Source organism: Asterias amurensis, chromosome 10, assembly GCF_032118995.1.
Source record: "Asterias amurensis chromosome 10, ASM3211899v1".
In the NCBI taxonomy this organism is placed as follows: domain Eukaryota; kingdom Metazoa; phylum Echinodermata; class Asteroidea; order Forcipulatida; family Asteriidae; genus Asterias; species Asterias amurensis.
Window position 1 is genome coordinate 14,397,180 of NC_092657.1, and position 13,768 is coordinate 14,410,947.

The window sequence follows — 13,768 nt, forward strand, 5'->3', positions numbered from 1 at the left end:
GTTCCAGTCGTTTGAGTTGTTATGACAGCACCATTGATACAATATCGATTTTTCTCAGAGGCTGCCGCAGCTTGTGTATTTTGTTCGAAGGCGGGCTAATAATTGTTTCACTACCAAGCCCCTTTCACACTAAAGGTATTTCCTGGGAAATTCCCGGGAACTTTTGGCCAATCTTTTCACTCCCCGGGAGTTGCCCGGAAAAAAGCGTTTTCCTGGGGAAAAAATAACCCTGCTCAGGGGTAGGAAGTTAACCCCGGGCTAAAACGTTTTCATGAAACGACCGTGCATATTCCCGGGGAGTAGTACTCCCGGGAGTTACCAATATACACATATTGACTGGCATGAGGTAACTAGTACACGTCTATTCCCCCGATGGACTTGGAGTGACCAAAAGAGGGACCTATTTCCCGAGGCCGAACTCGCGATTTTTTGCATAGTTCCTTTGGAATGACACTTTCAGGGATCGAAGGTTATGGTGCAATAATGATCCTAAGGCAATGATGTCATGATGACGTCATCACCGGTCTCATGACGTCATCTTAAAGGTGTTTTATGTTAAATGTTTAAACATGTATATCAAATCAGCCAAAAGAGACCGTATGTTTCTGTTTGCGGGATTGGGTAGGAATAAATTAGGTTTTAATTTTTTGTTCGTGTGCGTAACCTAATATGACATCTACTTCCGTTCGAAACGGGCCAAAAACGGAAGTGCCCTGTAACTCAAAAGCGGTAAAAGTTATAAAATTGCTTTCCAATGACGAAAGTGTCTAGCAAGGGTGGGCGGTTCAAACAAAATGTTGATGACGTCACAAATTGCAACAGCGCCCTCTAGCGGCAGGTTAAAAACTCTTCAAAATGGACTTTTTGAAGATGTCTGTAGTGAAATTTGTTGTAATCACTTTAAATTGTACACACACGTTAACTGTGTATATGTGTGAAGTTTCAGATCAAAGACGTCATCGGGGGTCACGTGACGCGGCATTAAAGGTGTAACAACGCGATTATGCTGAAATTTCGTAGATTGTTAGATATTGGCAAGTCCTCGTGAATTGTAAAATGACGTAATGATGACGTCATCACATGATTTGTTTAGAAGATTTTTTCCATTTTTGCGCCTGTAACACATCAATTGCTATATGAACATGGTATAATCCAATTTTTTTTTTTAAATATACCGGATTGGTCACAACTGCTGTGAAAAAACAAAATCCATTTCAAATTCAGTTGACAAATTTAAAATGTTATTAAAGAAACAGCCATGCATTTGTGCACAAATGTAATTATGTCTAGTTTGTATTTATTTTTAATTAAAAATTGTTTTTCCCTAAGAGAGTATTTTATATAATAGTGTGTGTGTGCCTCCCTAAGTGCCTGGATTAAGAGGCTTTCAAGCTCTAGTGTTTAATTAAGGAAATCAATGTGTGGTGAAGAGGTTTTCAACTAGTGGTAAAAACCCAACGAGGCCTGGTTCTTAATAATTTTACCGAGACAAAATTACCAAGGACCAGGCCTCGACGGGTTTAAACCACTAATTGAAAACCGATTCAACACACTTTGATTCCCATTCATAGATACTTTTTTGGTAAAAAAACATGAACACTTATAATTGTTCGATGATTTCTTACCACACAACACCCCTCCAGCTATGAAATGGTAAAGCCCTCCGCCGCCCTCGGTTAAACAACTCCTTATAAGGGAATGCTATGCGCGTCGCGCGTATCGCGTGATGTGGCACAACTGTACGGCCGTTGCTCTTGACCAATAGGAATGAAGAAACTGTCTTATATAAGCGCAGGTGCGAGCTCGCGTGTCATGCCCATGTTTCAACACTTTTTACTGGTAATTAACAAGGGTTTATACACACCAACGTGACGCGCTCTTTACCAATAGGAATAGCAAAACTGTATGGGATATTTATGAATACACTTAAGAAAAACATTGTGCAGACCCAGACTTTCTAATATTGGTTTTCCCGGTCAATTTCAACAAAAATCCTTTCATTTAAACACTGACTCATTCAGTTTTGAAAATGAATGCACTTTGAATCTACATTCAATAGTCAAAACTAGTTATTCAATTTCAAAAGTTAAGCATTCACTGGTCAAATAAAATCATTCAATTTCATTAGGCTGCAAGACTCATTCAATTTCGTTAAAGCCAGCAGCAAGAGCTGGTCAACCATTCAATTTCATTAATGGGCAAACATTTTCCAAATGCATTGTTTGCATTCAAATTCAAATTATATGTTGTGTGCTTAAACCCATTCGTTGCTGCCTATACACAAATTCGAAACATGTCAAACTAAAAGTTAAAACTTCTAATTTGACATTTTCAGGACATTCAGAAACAAAGACAACAACATAAATACCAGTGCAACACAATATCAAGGCTAAACAAAATTTTTAGTTTTCATTTCAAACTTATCAGATACAGGCTTTAACTTTTAGGGTAACAATGCAAAAGGAACAGTTATTTCAATGAAGAAAAAACAAATGATGTAAATTGTAAAATTATAATGCACAGTACATGGAAACACCTCTTACAAAGGATGACTACATGTATGTGCTAGTAATTGAGCTATAATTCCCAGTTAACTTATAAAGCCATAACTCACCTTTAATTTGAATGCAAAGAAGTTGAAATTCGTTGCACATAAATGACCAAGAAAACTCAAACTAGCAGCAAAATCATGTTCGCTTCGGTGAGACTCGCATACACACATTTGCTTCAGTTGACTAATATTGTGCTCAACTTCTGCGAAACATTTACTGCGAAAACAGTGACTAAAAAAATTGATTTGCATTCGCAGGATAACCATGAGCAAAAGTAGGCCGTGGCGACTAGTGTGCTTTATTAGTGTTAAAGTCGCGACTACAAATTATTTGGAGAGGTTTCGCAAGCGTACGGATACAGATACAGATACGGATACGATAACCATATCCGTTCACGTCAGCCGCGTGTTGCATTTTGTTTCGCAACTTATAGGTATTCACTTGAGTGCGCTCGCATTCATCATGGGTGTTAAGACTGGGTTGCTGTAAAAATCAAAGATATTTTTGAAATGTTGGCAGACTTCAAAAAATGGATTTTGGCAAAACTCCATGTACGAGTAGGTATGGGTACACAAAACATAAAAATCGAAAGAAAAAAAAATCAGACATTGGTTGCCATGGTTACGGCCAAAATAAGATTTTCAGCAAATTTTCAAAGTTTTTACCTTTTTTAAGTGTTGAACTATAGGTTAATTGAAAGCACTGGTACGTCTAAAGGGGAAAACGTGGAAGTTTTTCTTTCACACATATTGCACAACCATGTTTACTCTTTCAGAATTTGTGTTTAAAAATTAAATGTGCCATCAACTTTGGATCGGACCACTATTTCAAATAGGGGTGTTTTTGTCATATTTTCTAATTTTCAACTTTGGGTAGTTTTTACTTATGAAAAGAGCTAAATTAGGTGAAATATGACAATTTTCTTATTTTAAACCGCTGCCATAGCAACCAAAATGCGGATGCAAAAACTATTCTTTCTTTTTACACTTTGGTTGAAAGAATTAACATGTGCAAAGAGTAAACAGGATCCTTTAATAAAAACATTTTGTTTTGTTGCTACAATTTGAAAATAAACACCTTTTTTTCCCCAAAAACCACGAAGTTTGTGGCAGCACTGCTCCCCAGTACAACAAATACCAAAACTTTTTTTTTGAAATTCTTACAGACCAGTATGTTATCTTTCACGCCTAGAAGCAAAACTTTCCTAAATATGCGACTTTGGGACTTCCGACAATTTTAGCAACCCCCTATATTTCCCAAGTTGACTTTTCCCCAAAACACCCTTTTTTGAAATAATGGAATCTCCCATTCACAATTAACTGTACTTTTGTCAAATGCATTTTTGGAAAGATTCAGGATCTATAGTTACCATATCCAGCTGAGAGGTAGGTCCACTATTTGGTTTTCACACAGCCCTCAACTTTCAGTAATTTTTACTCATGAAAAGTGCTTAATTAGGTGAAATATGACAATTTTCTACTTTTGACCGTCGCCATGGCAACGAAGGCGTAAATGCAAAAATTATGCTTTATTTTTACATTTTGGTTGATGGCCTTCACTTGTGCAAAGTATAAACGAAATCCATGTTTGAAAGTCTGCCACCACTTCTTTGATTTTTACAGCAACCCAGTCTTAAGGGTGTGTTTTTTTCTGACACAAATGACCGATATAGACCCCGTGTTTTATACACTGCATGTTCTCATCGTTTTGCTTGCAAATGACTATCAATTTTCCATCTGTATCAAGCACGATACCAGTGAAAGCAATTCCATGGGAAATGTTTTTGATCTGGGACAAAAATACAACTAAAAGTCTGCAAAACAGTATCCGTTTTTCTACGAAGTGTATGAGCTCCCGTATCCGTTGCTAACGTGTATGCACAATACGATAGTCGCGGACACGCGTCACGTGAACACACAAAGTGTCGACGTATCAGTTAGCCTTGATCAAGGCGCTACAGCCAGCCGCGACCGGCAAAATCCCAGTCCCCATCACTGAATTCCGCCAGCGCACCCCCATACATAACACATCGCATATAATACGTGTACAGCGTATGCACACACACACACATACCTACTGTACATACACATTACCATCTGTATGGTACACGTACGGTACATGAGTATTTCTAGGTAGTGATCATTCGTTTTACACGTTCAAAGCACCGTCGCACGTCCAGATCTTGCCAATGCCCAATCACAAGCTCGAGACTGAAGGCTCCACCCTACTCGGACCGTTGTCTGTGTTAAACGCTATACATATTCATATTATTCAATAGAGCAGGAGAGCTGGAGGCATGTGTAAGCCCCAGGAAAATTATTTTATTGTCTGCTCCTTGTAAAGCATGCAGGTAGCGTACAATCACTCACAAGGTAGTGTTAGCATTCATTGCTAAGCAAGCAGGGTGTGTAAAAAACATGCAACAATAGCCTATACAGTATGATACCACTACTTGTGAGCTCAATCCAACATGTGCAGGTCCCTTTGGTTGTGCAGTTGGAGTCTAACAATGTAGGTGTGCTCAACTTGTAAAGAAAATGTCTGCTGTTCACATTCAAATAAGATTACGTTCGTCTGTGATGATATTCAGGTCGACTGTTCACATTCAAATAAGATTACGTTCATCTGTAATGATATTCAGGACTGCTGTTCACATTCAAATAAGATTACGTTCATCTGTAATGATATTCAGGACTGCTGGAGTATCAGCTTTAACAGTTATAAATAAATCCTTATGTTATTCGGCCACAGTGACACCCAACATGCTTCACCCAGCCCCTTCTTAACATACATTTCTTTGCAAAATAGTTTAAGAGGGTACTTAAAAATAATTACAAAATGTTCCCCTTTTCGCTTTTTCCTTTGGTTAAATTTGGCTGGGCACTAGTTGACAACAGCAATTCTTAGTAAATCTTTCCTTAATAATGAATGCTAACACTACACTGTCTTGTGAGTGATTGTCCGCTACCTGCATGCTTTACAGACAATAAGAAAATTTTCCTGGGGCTTACACATGCCGCCAGCTCTCCTGCTCTATTGAATAACATGAATACGTATAGCCTTTAACAAAGACAACAGTCCGAGTAGGGTGGAGCCTTCAGTATCGAGCATGTGATTGGGCATTGGCAAGATCTGGACGTGCTACGGTGCTTTGAACGTGCAAAACGAATGATCACTGTAGCACCTTGATGGTTCTGTAACTGCCAAAATTTAGGGCGGAGCTCATTATGCTAATGTTTACTAACAACCCGGTCTCATTGGTTGTTGGTTGACCTATAAACTCTCGCTGCGATGTCAATCACAACGTTCTGCAAGCACACGCACGTGCTCTCCGACGTAACCGACAAGCCTTGTGGCTGCTGTGCAAAAATATTGCAATGGCGGCGGGCGCGAGGGAGAAATCCCTACCCTAAAACAAAGTTGTGTACTGTATATCAATGGTGCACAATTTGCAACAGTACATTGTGGCACAGCTGCAGGAGCTTTCAAGATAAAACAACCAGGTTTAATGACCAACCATGAATTTAGAAATGAGAAGGAAGAAAATTAGACCATACATTGTGTGAAATGTGTTTGAAAAAGGTTCAACAAGTATCAAGGTGTCAAGGGTTTCCGGCAATGGCTTCTTGGTTAGAATTCTTAGATGTTGGGCATACCCATCCCCTTGAAGCACAAACACTTAATAACATTACTGTTTTCCCCATTTCAGACCAGATGAGATAAGAAACCCAGCTGTTTATTTTGTCTAGACATATTATTCGTTACGTTTCTCGCGGTAAATCAAAGTTGGGGATCGAAAATATATTATGTGTTGATCAAAAACATACCAGACGGTAGAAGATGGCGTGTGGCTGAACAACAACTACCAGTAAAGATCAATTTCATAAACTAACTCTTGCCATACCACTACACTACAACGTTACACTTATAGTAAAGCAGCTTTCAATTCAGGGACAAATCTACAAGCTACATTGTACGTATGATGCTAGTCATCGTGTTATAATGAAACGCAAGGCAACGGGGCCAAGGAACCCCTCCTCTCTTCGAAGTTGTTCGACACCGTACCGACCGAGCGAGGCTTGTCCGATCCGGCTCACACCGGTAGCTCGTATACCGTCCGGCAGCGCATTCAGACCCCTTACATCATAGCGACACCCACTCATGTCCATACAGCTAGCGTACAGCGTACACACACATACATACACACATGGACGTGGCATGATTGCTAGCAGTAATACGTCATTCTCAATCGCGCCTGTGATTGGCCAATGTTTAGAATGACACGCCCAGATCATGCATATGCATGCCCTTTTATCGGAATTCCGATAAAGCTGTTACAGACCCATCAAGGCTGTTGTTTGAGCCACGTGTGCGAGGTTGAAAGTAGAAAGACACGACCGTACTCACGACTTCGCTATACTGTTCTCGCTGTACAATGTACTGTATGTGTGTGTGTATGTTATTCGTGTATGCACAGCGTGCAGACTGCCGAATTGTGCCGCGCCTAGCCGGGGCACACTACGCCAACAGCCTTGAGTCAAGGCTCATCATCATCATCCGTCGTCCTTAGACGGAATAGCAGAAGCAGCTTTGAGTCAAGGCTACGTATCAGTATCCGTATCTGTATCCGTACGCTCGAGTCGCGACTACTGTTTTTCTCTACTCCGTTATAATCGTGCCCACACGTTGACTACATAAACTGTCCCGACTACCTGATTGGTGAACCAGTTGTGTTGCTTACTACTATTCACAACATATTAATTAATATTGCCCTTGCGGCACATAGCGGCACAAAGCAGAATTCGTATTTTATCTCGACAAGTGTCGTAGTTGGGTTTGAGGTGCAACTAGTCGAGTAGTAAATTTAACTAGTCACCCAGGGGTCGATTTCACAAAGAATTAGGACTAGTCCTTACTTAGGACTAGTCCTAGAAGATATACAAATTGCATGGATAGTCCTAAGCTACGACGTGTAACTGACCCTAACTCGAGATAAGACTAGTCCTAACTCTTTGTGAAATCCACCCCTGGCCTCTATCATGATGGGAACTTGCTTAATGAAAAATCTTGTTCGAATGGGCCCAATGTCATGCTCTGCTCTGGAAGCAAAGATTCAGTGCTTAGCAGAAGCAGTGAATTATGCCCTTACGTCAAGCGAAATAGACTGCTTAGCAGAGATTTATGTGTGCTTACAAGCTCGCATATTATATTTTGCGCTTGCACAGTAAGCGGAAAATGGTGATCGCAGACTTTGGTGGTTGTCAGAACCATGAAATTTGTCCCTGTAAGTAGGTTTGGTAAGGCCTACACTTCAAACATAAAAGTTAAAAATAAATAGTACATGAGGGGAAATCTTGTGAGACTGGTCCAATCGACTCTGCTTCACTGCGTATAAGCAAAGAATTGACACTTCAGAAGCGCGGATATTAACTCTTACTTGAGTATGTTTCACAGCTTAGCAGGGATATTTTTGCTTGTGCGCGGGAAACTCATCATAAGCAATCTTTGCTTCGAACTTGCACAGAAAAACTGTGACCTCAAGTTGACCTCTACTTCCGCGTCAACCGGAAGTAGGACCATATCTCAAGAACTATACAGCAGATTTTCAAGCTTTTTTTTTCAGTTATAAACTCCTTAAGCATAGAATATTAACTTTGAAAAACCGAGACCTCAAGTTGACCGAAGTACTATACAACATATTTCAATTTTTGTTTGACTCCTACGCATTACAAATAAACTATGAAAAACCGGTACCCCAAGTTGACCTCTACTTCCGGGCCAACCGGAAGTGGGACCATCTCAAGAACTACACAACCGATTATCAAACCAGTTTTTCAGTTATAGACTCCTTGGGCATTCAAGATTAGTTTGAAACAACTTTGACCCCACGTTGACCTTTACTTCCGGGTCAACCGGAAGTGGGCCCATATCTCAAAAAGTACTAAGCCAATATTCAAACTTCAGTTATAGACTCTTAGACAATAATTATTAACTTTGGAAAACTGTGACCCCATGTTGACCTCTACTTCTGGTTCACTCGGAAGTGGGACCATATACCAAGTTCCACACAACCGAGTGTTTTAACTTTTTTCAGTTATAGACTCCTTTGCATTGCAGATTAGTCTTTGGTAGGTGTGAGCCCATGTTGACCTTTACTCACGGGTCAACCGGGAAGTGTTACTTTATATCAGAGCTACACAACTTTTTAGAAACCTTTTTTCAGTAATAGATTTTTTGGACAATGAAGCACATAATCCAATCAAAACAACACGGAACAGCTTTGTGTTTGTTCACAAACACTTAATGTCTAGTTTTATGTATAAGTTGTGATAAACGAAAAGTTGGCCTTTGGACAATACTGTTTACCTAAAGTGTCCAATGGCTTTAAGGAATAACAGTGCGAGTACCCGGTCTGCACTGCATGGTAATGACCGGGTTGGTGGCTGGCGCTGTTGGTGGAGCCGGGCTCGGTCCGTTAACAGCGCCAGCCACCAACCTAGGCCCAATTTCATAGACCTGCTTAAGCCAAACATTTTGCTTAAGAAAAAAAATCCTTGCTTAGTTAAATCAGATTACCGGCCAAGACTCCACTCAATTTTTAACTCAAGTAAACAACAGCTAAATACCAGTCACAAGCAATGTATATGGCATGAAATTTTTGCCAGTAACATGTGTAAAATAAGCAAGCTTATTTCGTGCTTAAGCAAATTTTGTGCTTAAGCAGCTCTATGAAATTGGCACCCGGTCATAACCGGGCTCGGTCCGTTAACAGCGCAAGTCACCAACCCGGTCATTACCACGCAGTGAAGACCGGGTCCGAACACTGTTATTCCCATTAATAAATTCTTTTTTTAGCAAATTAAACGGCTGAAATTATCCAAGTTTTATGACTTTCTCTCGGCGGTACTTCCAGACATGTTCAGGGGCAATATTTGAGCTTTTGATGGTTCACATCTCTTTCGTGTGTTAATCACATTACTGATCTTTGAGACCAGTGACTCTTTTAAATAATGATCTGTTCAGCGCCTTCACTGGGGTCAAAGGAGGCAAATGATTGGACGAAAGCTGTTCTTTGTGCATTAAAACGCGCACATGTGCTCATCGTCAGTTATACGCGCGCACCTGTTACACGCGCGCACTCAACATTTATACATTTTCAGCGCGCGTACGCGCAAGCGCGCGAAGTTGCAGTGAAACTAACATGGATATAAAGCATGTGATACAGTACAACGCGCAAAGTTTACACAATGTATGCTGATTTAGTGGCCACTTATTCGCTATTTTCCAAAGCCGGTCTTTATACCACCGTTAAAACTCCCACACGTGACCGGGTTTTGACCAATCAGAGACTTGAAACCGTCCAAGGTATTTATTAATTGAAAATAGGTCGTAGAAATTCAACTTAAAGCCATTATACACTTTCGGTAAACAGTTTTTCCCAAGTCCCACACTTTGTGTATCACAACTTATATATAAAATAACAAACCTGTGAAAATTTAGGCTCAATCGGTCATCGGAGTCTGGTCAACCCACTTTTGTTTCCGTGCGTTTCGTCGTGTCATGACATGTGTTAACAATAAATCTGTAATTATCGCTACCGAGAGTTGATATTGTTTTAATTTTTTCTCAAAAAGTAAAGCATTTCATGGAACAATATTTCATAAGAAGTCTTTCACCATTACCTTCTGTAAACCCTGTAAATTATTTGTAAATCTGTGATTTTTTTTTTTTCGGTACCGAAAGTGTATAATGGCTTTAAGAATGGTCAAAGTGTAATCTTGAATACCCAAAATGAAATAGAATGACTGAAGCGAGTCTGAACGAGACAAACGCAATCATGTGTGCACGAAAACGAAATTGAATGCATTAATAGGCACAAAACAAAACTAGTTTGAGAGGTTTAGTGGAAACTGCGTGAATTTGAATGCATGTTAATGAAAATAATTGATTTTTTGCTGAAATTGACCGGGAAAACCTATACTTCATTAAACAATTTTTAGCCACCAGTATTGACGAACGAATCTGGACTCAATTTCATGAAATTTCTTCCTTGATACAAACAGGATTACCAACAAAATTTACACTTGTTGATGTAAATAATGCTTGGTACTTGTATTCAGCTGTTGTTTAAATATCCTGAAAATCACGTGGAAATTTGGTTGAGAAATTCTGTTTTTATCAAGGTAAAATTTCATGCTAAGCAAATTGTTATGCTTAGCAGCTCTATGAAATTTGGCCTTGCTCTTTGCTCCGGCACATGTGACGGAACGAAACCAACCGTGACAGCAATCGATCCAGCAATAATCTGACAAAATGTGCTGTTAAGCAAGAATTCAGAAGCGACGGCGAGGGCGAGGGCGACGGTGACTGCGGCGGCGACGGCGACAGCGGCGGCGACGGCGACGGCCACGACGACGGCGACTGCGACTGTGACTGGGACTGCGACGGCAACTGCGACGGCGACGGCGACGGAAACATTTATGAACTCTTGAAGGCGCAACAGCACATTTTTACTCAGATTTTATTACAGGATATTAGGCGCATTTACATCTTTAAAGATATGTTTGTGCAGGATAGTGAAACAGCGCTCTCAAGAGTCAAGAGGCGATGGCGACGGCGACGGTGACGGCGACGGCGACGGCGACGCAAAGTTTCGTATTTGGAACACCATAAGCAGTAGTGTCATGTCTGTGGCTAAGTTCATTTCAGGTCTGGGCTACATTTAGGTACATGTTTGGGGCTACATTTAGGTCCGATCTACATTTAGGTACGTGTTTGGGGCTACATTTAGGTCCAGGCTACATTCAGGAACATGTTTTGGGCTACATTTGGGTCTGGTGTCGCGGTTTCAGTCTTCCGCCGTGTTCAGTTTTCCGGGTGACGTAGCCATTTATTTCAGCACGTTGTTCGAACGGTTTTAGCTTTCCGGCGTGTTCAGTTTTCCGAGACAATACACACATAATAACACATTTGTAATTACACAGTATTGACTTTTTTGTCACATATACAAACTGCTTTTATTTCCTTTTATTTCCATTTTGAGTTTACCAATTTCCCCCAAAAATTTGACTAAGTCACTGGACCATTCCCTGTATTTCAAAGTGTAAAACAACATCTATATTACCCTTGAAATTGGGGCATATTTTTCTTCCATGACCAACTCCTAAACACACCAAATTCTCTCATACGATCCACGCGTTCGCCGCCTCGTTGTACTTGTGGACGCCGCCATGACAGCTACCGGAGAGTAACACACGGATGACTCAATACGGCACTAAAAATTGACTACTTTCGCTTGCTGTGCGCAGGCATCGCATGACGTAATGCTACCGTGTTTGGTCATTCGGAAAACTGAACACAGCGGAAAGATGAAACCGCCACACCGGGCTACATTTAGGTACATGTCTGAGGCTACATTTAGGTCTGGGCTACAATTTTTTTTTCAGGACTCGGGAAAGTACTGAGTATACAGTGCTACACACATCTGTGTATATGAGTAAAAACCAAAAATTAATATTCTTTATCACCGATGCAAATTTAACATCTATTAAAATCGTTTGCAGTACCCGCTGCTAAAACATAGGATTCGAACTGCCTCTAGCTACCGGGCAATCTCGGTGGTCTAGTTGATATGACACTGCTCTAGAATTGCAAAGGTCGTGGGTTCGAATCCCACCCGAGTAAAATGCCTGTGATTTTTTTCAGGACTCGGGAAAGTACTGAGTATATACAGTGCTACACACATCGGTGTATATGGGTAAAAACCAAAAATTAATATTCTTTATCCCCGATGCAATTTTAACATCTATTAAAATCGTTTGTAGTACCCGCTGCTAAAACATAGGATTCGAACTGCCTCTAGCTACCGGGCAATCTCGGTGGTCTAGTTGGTATGACACTGCTCTAGAATTGCAAATGTCGAGGGTTCGAATCCCACCCGAGTAAAATGCCTGTGATTTTTTTCAGGACTCGGGAAAGTACTGAGTATACAGTGCTACACACATCGGTGTATATGGGTAAAAACCAAAAATTAATATTCTTTATCCCCGATGCAAATTTAACATCAATTAAAATCGTTTGCAGTACCCGCTGCTAAAACATAGGATTCGAACTGCCTCTAGCTACCGGGCAATCTCGGTGGTCTAGTTGGTATGACACTGCTCTAGAATGGCAAAGGTCGGGGGTTCGAATCCCACCCGAGTAAAATGCCTGTGATTTTTTTCAGGACTCGGGAAAGTACTGAGTATACAGTGCTACACACATCGGTGTATATATTATAATTAGGTACATGTTTGGGGCTACATTTAGGTCCGGGCTACATTTAGGTACATGTTTGGGGCTAAATTTAGGTCCGGGCTACATTTAGGTCCGGGCTACATTTGGGTACATGTTTGGGGCTACATGTAGGTCCGGGCTACATTGAGGTACATGTTTGGGGCTACATTTAGATCCGGGCTACATTTAGGTACATGTTTGGGGCTAAATTTAGGTCCGGGCTACATTTAGGTCCGGGCTACATTTGGGTACATGTTTGGGGCTACATTTAGGTCCGGGCTACATTGAGGTACATGTTTGGGGCTACATTTAGGTCAGGCTACATTTAGGTGCCGCACAGTTGTGACAAAAAGCAGCGCAAGCAATGCAGCGATAGTTCCATGCATGTTATGTCATACACACACAAAGAAACACAATAACAAGCATACATGCCACAACCGGCGTTGCACATATAAATGGCATGATAAAACTGAAACAAATTCAACGGTAGTGACACTGTGTTGCTCGCTCCGCAACTGTCACGACTGTGTACAACTGGTTAGAAAACACAACTTCATAATTTAGTTAAAAACTAACCTTTAAATTGGATCTATATATACTGGATAACCCCCCTCGTCACAGCCACTCCTCCACTCGCCACATTGAAAAATATCGTTGTTATGTTTGTATGCACATTTGTTGCACACACGACGTTTGGCGGGAACAATGCCCAACTTTTGGGCAACTCTTTGATTGTATTGCGCATGATCGGACGATTTGGCCAAACTAATGTGCATCTTTTTAACCAACAATCGAAATTAATTAAAATTACCAAAAAGTTGCCCAATAAAATAATTAGCAAAGTGTAACCAACAGTTATGATGAATTCAGATTACGCGATATTTGCCCAACACTTGCCCAACTTTTGTTTTGCTTTTAAAACAACACATTGTTTGCCCCTA